The sequence below is a fragment of the Microtus oregoni genome, unplaced genomic scaffold, assembly GCF_018167655.1.
Source record: "Microtus oregoni isolate MIOR12 unplaced genomic scaffold, Mior012 000091F_ref0000469, whole genome shotgun sequence".
NCBI lineage: Eukaryota > Metazoa > Chordata > Mammalia > Rodentia > Cricetidae > Microtus > Microtus oregoni.
The window spans coordinates 3,230,012-3,236,011 of record NW_024544600.1 but is presented as its reverse complement, the minus strand read 5'-3'; the positions used below and the strand labels follow the sequence as shown (position 1 = coordinate 3,236,011).

The 6,000-nt window shown below is 50.2% G+C and overlaps 1 protein-coding gene across 1 annotated transcript in view; it reads left to right on the top strand.

Annotated features, from left to right (window-relative positions):
• Positions 1–848: 848 nt before the first annotated feature.
• Positions 849–6,000, top strand: part of Stat5b (signal transducer and activator of transcription 5B) — a 69,921-nt gene continuing 64,769 nt past the window's right edge. Inside the window, exon 1 of the mRNA XM_041643816.1 lies at positions 849–1,264. The gene's annotated coding sequence lies outside the window, so the exon portion shown is untranslated. The remainder of the gene's footprint in view (positions 1,265–6,000) is intronic.

The following is a 6,000-nucleotide window of genomic DNA, read 5'->3' as shown; positions in this document are numbered from 1 at the left end:
CTCTATTTTGTGCTGAGCACTGTGTCAAGTGTTGCCAAGCCTGTGGGGCAGGAGCAGAAGGGTTTTGTGATCAGTTTCAGACCCAAAAACCTTTATGGCCGGTGTTATTCTTAAGGTGAAGGAAGGCTGCTGGGAAGAGGAATATGGGAGCGCTTACCTCTTGATCATGCCTGGCTAGGGAAAATTTCAGTTGAACAAATTGTTGAGAATGGGTGTTCTGTGTGTTTGTGCGGGGCTGGGAAGGGGTCCTCCCTCTTTTGCCCCTGCTACTGGGTTTCTGTACCTCCGAAGTGCCTTGCTTCCGGGCTGGCCCGGCTGGCCCTTGGAGGGTTGCCAGGGAAACCACTGGCCAGCTCCGGAGATGGAGCGCAGAAGAGTGGGTGACTCAGGTTGCCTTCTCTCACACACAGCAACGCCTCCCCAACATCGGGGAAAGGATCATGGAGACCCTCTACCCCTGGAGTGAACACAGACCAGACGGTCCTGGATAAACCTGTCACTCCCATAACATTTACTAGTGGTAGCCAGCAAAAATTCCCAGGGAGAAAGGCGTCTCCCCTGTGCCCAATAAATTCACCTAAGGGCAGTCCACCGATCCAGTCAACCCGGTCCTGCCTGTGCCCGTCGGGGTGGTGCGACAGGGGCCCTGGTTTAAGCCGCCCTCCGGGGAACAAGCCCGGGATAATTATTGATCGGGGTTACTATGGACTTCTGCCCTCGGCCTGAGAGGACCGGGAACGCGGGCCTGGTTCCTGACAGGAGGGAGGTGGGCGGGCCGCAGAAGGGGGTCCAATCGCCACGACCACAGCCGCCGTTAAGCGGTGGTCGCCCCCACCCAAACAAAGCAGCATGTGCCGGGCGCCTGGGCACAGGCTCGGCGAGCAGCGGGAGCGCGCGGCGCAGGCCCGGCTGAGCGCGCCCCCGCGCCCCGCTGCGCGCAGATGGTTCCGGGGCCCCGCAGGGCGGCCGCGCAGGGGGGCGCGAAGGGACCTCGGGGCTGGGGAGCGCGCGCTGGGAGGAACCAGGAAGCAAGGCGCGCTCCGGGCGACGGGCGGGCGCGCGTCCCCGGAGCCTGAGCGCGAGAGCGGCGCGCGCGCCCCCGTGGGCCCCGGGCGGGAGAAGAGTCCTCGGCCCCAGCCGTCACCCCGGGCGGGGATCAAGCGCCGGCGACGACGCGCGGAGGTCCTGCACGGGGAGGGAGCGAGTGGACGCGAGAGAGCGTGCGGGCCGGAGGAACCGCTGGCTCCCGTGGGGGCAGACCGAGGTAGGAGCTGCGCCCAGCGTGCGGCCGGGGGCCGGGGAGCCCGGGTGGGGCCCCCGTGCTTTTACTGCCTTGAAGCTGGGCAGGGCCGAGCCGCCGCCATCGCTCCGGGGCCGTGGGGAGGCCGCGGGGGCCGTGCGCTGGGCGGCCTCGCAGCGGCCCAGGGCGCTGTTGGGGGGGGGCGCGAGGGGGGCGCGCGGAGGCCGCGGCGGGGGGCGCCGTAGATGCCGTGGAAAGTGTTGGCGCGTGTGTGTCAGGATGGGTGTGTGAGGGACACCCCCAGAGCCGATCCCCTGGGAGCCAGGGGACTGCTGTCGGCCGCCTCACACCTTCCTGTTGCAATTCTGAAGAGTCTCTGCTCTCTCCCAGTTTTTCCTCTTTTTATTATTACCTCCCCCTGTAAAGTGGGGTGCCGGAGAGTCTGGGGAGATAGATGAGCCGGAGGTGCCCAGTGAGGTGAGGGGGTTATTAGCAAAGCTTTAAGAAAAAGCACCTTATAAGGAGTCAAGACAACAAATAGCAACATTTTGATAAGGCTCTGGGCTACGGGATTCCGCGTCAGGACCTGCCAGGCCTGAGCTTGTACGTGTGGTAGTGGGATGCGGGCAGTTTCTCTCTCTCTCTCTCTCTCTCTCTCTCTCTCTCTCTCTCTCTCCTCGCTCACACCCCCCCCCCCCCCCCAGCCAGGGTTGAAGACTGGAAAAAAAAGTGCTCCCGGTGTCGGGGGTAGATATGGGGAGTCGGAAGGAGAGCTGTCTTATCACCGAAGCTGGTCTGAGGCTAAAGGAATCTGGCAAGATGGTCAGAGCGATCAAAGAAGAAAAAAAACTTGTCCGGAGCAGAAGGCGTTTGCAAACACTTGTAGCCAGCAGTGATGGAAAAGGCAAAGAAGAAAAACAAACGCCAGCGCTTAACAAGCTGGGATTAATAAAAGCCACAAGGCTTTCAAAGGCAAAAAGAGATACCGATTCTCTTTCTCAAGGACCTATGCCCACTTTTTGTGCTTGTCTTGCTGTGGGTCATAATTTGCAAGAATAAATAGTGGCAAACTGGGTTACAGAATCTTAGATTTGGGAAGCCTCCACTCCCCCGGGGGGCATTATACCTCTTTCCTTTATTGTAAAACAAAAACAAAGCAAACAAACAAAACTGAGGTTCAGATAGGTGGACTTAGTTGCCAGCTCAAGTCACTGTTTATTATTAGTTTAGGGATTCACACTTACCCTTATGGACCCATCCCTTGCATCTTTGCCTTCTGTAGGCTGTCCCCTGGAGTATCCTCAGAGAGTAGCCCTTGAGAGGGCTAGTGTCACTGGGCTGAGGACTTTGTGCAGTCTTGTAGTAGTGGCATTGTATCATCTGCTTGTGTCTTGGGTTTCCAAATCGGTTGGCTGGCTGCCTGGGCCCTAATAAGTTTTCAGCTGTTGAGTCCTCATCATCTCGCACAATTTTGTTACCGTTCAATTAGGATATAGGACTTGGCCTCCTATCTCAGTGTTCTGCTATTGTTCATTTGTTTTTGTTGTCTGATGTTCACTGCCTATAGGATGTATTTCATTTAGGTACCATCTGTTTCCAGTTTCTCTAATTCATTCGTGACCCTGAATTGGTTTCGAATCTTTGCAGTTGGGGGAGCCGCTGCTGGGTGGCCCCTGTTGATGTTTACGTGTTTGTTTGGTAGCAGTTTTTCCCCCTTGGGAAAGAATACAGCTGTTCACATTGACAGTGCCAAATGAGAAAGGGGCTGGTGGTTTGAAGAAAAAAAAATTCACCATGCAGCCCTTGGTGGTATCTGTCTGTCCAGTTAAAACACCACCTGTCCTTGGGCGGAGTGTCACTGGAGGGTGGCCTGTTTTCTGTAGGTTCAAGCACTAAACTGAAATACAGCAAAGGAATGGGAAGGTCTCCCCATCTCTTCTTCTCCTTGCCCCCCCCATCAGAAACAAAACAAAAACAAGAGTTGATTTCTGTCACCAACAGTTTGGTGATTGCATAACTCAGAGCTAAATTCCTCCAGAAATCTTTGCTGTAGACCCAGTGACCTCACCTTCTCCCTAATCCTCACCTTCCCTGTGTTCTTGTTTCTGCCAAGAAGCTGTTAATATATGCTGTGTTCGGTGTAAGAGGGGTGTGTTTCTTAAGTGTGTACTTCATAATGTATATAGGAGGAGGAGGAAAAGGTGCTATCGATGCCTGAAGTATTACAACATAAATATTTGGCCAACACTTCCTATTGGTTCTGACTTCTCATTTCACCTCCATTTTCTTAGTCTCAACTGATTTCTCCTCTTCCTCCTCCTTACACACAAAGACCACGCCAAGATGAAAAGGATCACTTATTGTGTTTTGGTAGATGTTTAATTTTTTTCCTCCCAATGATGCTATGGTTAGTCTGTGTTTGTGTCGGGCTTCTACAGACGAATCTGCTTGCTGTAGTTCCTTTGGCTTGTTTATTATGTAGGCAGGGGACACACGTGGCCTCGTAGTGAAAGGAAGGTGATTTAAAAGAGGTAAATAGCAGTTTAAATCTGATGTTAGTTGGAAGTTGCCTCAATGTTCTAGTGCCCTACATACAAGGTGTGTGTGTGTCCGCAAAGTCTTGCTCAGATGTGTGGACTCTGTTGTTGGTGACATCCTTCTGCTTTTCTTTTGGAGTGCAGTCACCATAGAATTCCTATAGGCACCCCCAGTTGTTTTGTTATTGTTGTTTAAGCATTTGAAATTATTTTTTTAACTACCTGAGGATAATTCCAAGTCATCTCCAGTGACTTCTTCTGAAGAATATTCTTGTACTATGTAATGAAATTTCAACGTCCTTTGACTTGGGAACTTCTGTTTTCATCTCCTATCCTCCCCCTTTTCCTCCACTCACCTCCTCTGGTTTTTGGTTTTGGTTTTTGCCCTAAAATCTGGCAGAGTAGTGCATGCTTATAATTTTGGCTGCTTGGGAAACTGAGACTGGAGGGTTCAGAATTTGAGGCTAGCCTAGGCTGATAACCAAAACTCTGTCTCAACATAAAAATAAAGAATTTGGGGGAGGAGAGGTGTAGATCAGGGTATGTATGTGGTTCTGTATCCTATCCCCAGCGACAACAGTCTCAAAATACCACTGTTCCCAATTGTCTATTTAAAGGAATAGGTTTTTTAATCTTTTTTTTTTTTTGAGACAAAATCTTACTCTGTAGTCCAATCTGGCCTTGAATTTGTAACATCCTCCTGCCTCAGCCTCCCAAGTGCTGGGATTAGAGGCCTGAGTCAACAGGTCTACCTCCATCTTTTTTTTTCTTTTTAATTTGAATTTTGTGAATAAAACTGTTCTAAAACCAGAAGAGGCCAGGAGGTGGTGGCGCACGCCTTTAATCCCAGCACTCGGGAGGCAGAGGCAGGCGGATCTCTGTGAGTTCGAGACCAGCCTGGTATACAAGAGCTAGTTCCAGGACAGGCTCCAAAGCCACAGAGAAACCCTGTCTCGAAAAACCAAAAAAAAAAAAAAAAAAGCCAGAAGAGGCCTTTTCCTCTAGCGTGATGTGAACTCAACAGTTCTGTGCTTTTTTCTGGGAATAAGAAAGTCAGATTTAACAATCTAGTTTCCATTGATTAGGTAGGGGGGTTTTTTTTGTACATTTAAATTATAATTCTATTTTATTTATTTATTTATTTTTGTTTTTCGAGACAGGGTTTCTCTGTGGTTTTGGAGCCTGTCCTGGAACTAGCTCTTGTAGACCAGGCTGGTCTCGAACTCACAGAGATCCGCCTGCCTCTGCCTCCCAAGTGCTGGGATTAAAGGCGTGCACCACCACCACCGGGCTTACATTTAAATTATAAACACAAGGTGAAATTAAAAAAATTTAGTTTATCCCCAATTATAATGGCTTTATTTGAAGCAAAAAAGTGACAATGGATATTTTATTAAGGATAACCCTTTACTACTTAAAAAAACAAACAACAACAAAAGCCAAGACGTGTTGGAAATGACTTGGCGTATCAAGATCGATGCTATTTTTACTCATCCAGAGAAACACTGTAGGTATCAGATCTTAGGGTGACAGCATGAGACCCTCACTCTAGTGGTTGCGGTGTCTTATGCGACATTTTATTACTTTTGTTAGTTTGTCACAACCATGACTTCCTTAGAAGGTATCTTTGAGGTTTGCTTTTCATTTTTTTCTTTTAAATGGTAATATTGGGGTGGGGGTGCTTCCTGTTTATATTTTCAAAATTAGGTCCACATGTTACCCTTCTAGTCAGGTCATGGTTTTACTTTAAACACACACAGGCAAGCATCAGATGTCATGCACTCTGTCTGACTCGTCCTGCTTCATGGAACAGCATCCCTGAGCTCAGTCCAAGACCCAGTTGGGAACACAAAGCATTCTTGAATCTTTTCCCATCTCTCTTCAAGGCGGAGCACTTTTGGAAGGAGCCTTAAAGCAGTCACAACAACAGAGGCACAGTTCCTGGAGAAATGGGACTGTTGCCAGCTCTTCCCTCCCAGGTGCCTGGAAGTCAGGGCATGAATTTAGAGTAGACATTGGTGCTCTTCTATAGACCACTGGGCAGCCGCTGTACACAGTATCATGGAGGATGAACTCGGAGCCAAGGGAAGGGCAGCTCTAGGAGGTGATCTCTGAGGAGTCACCCTCAACTTAGTTTAGAGCTCTTCATTGTTCCTCTGGGATGGGTGTCGCCCTGCCCCTCCCTCTAGGTCAGTGGTTCTCAACCTGTGTAGGGGTTGCGAC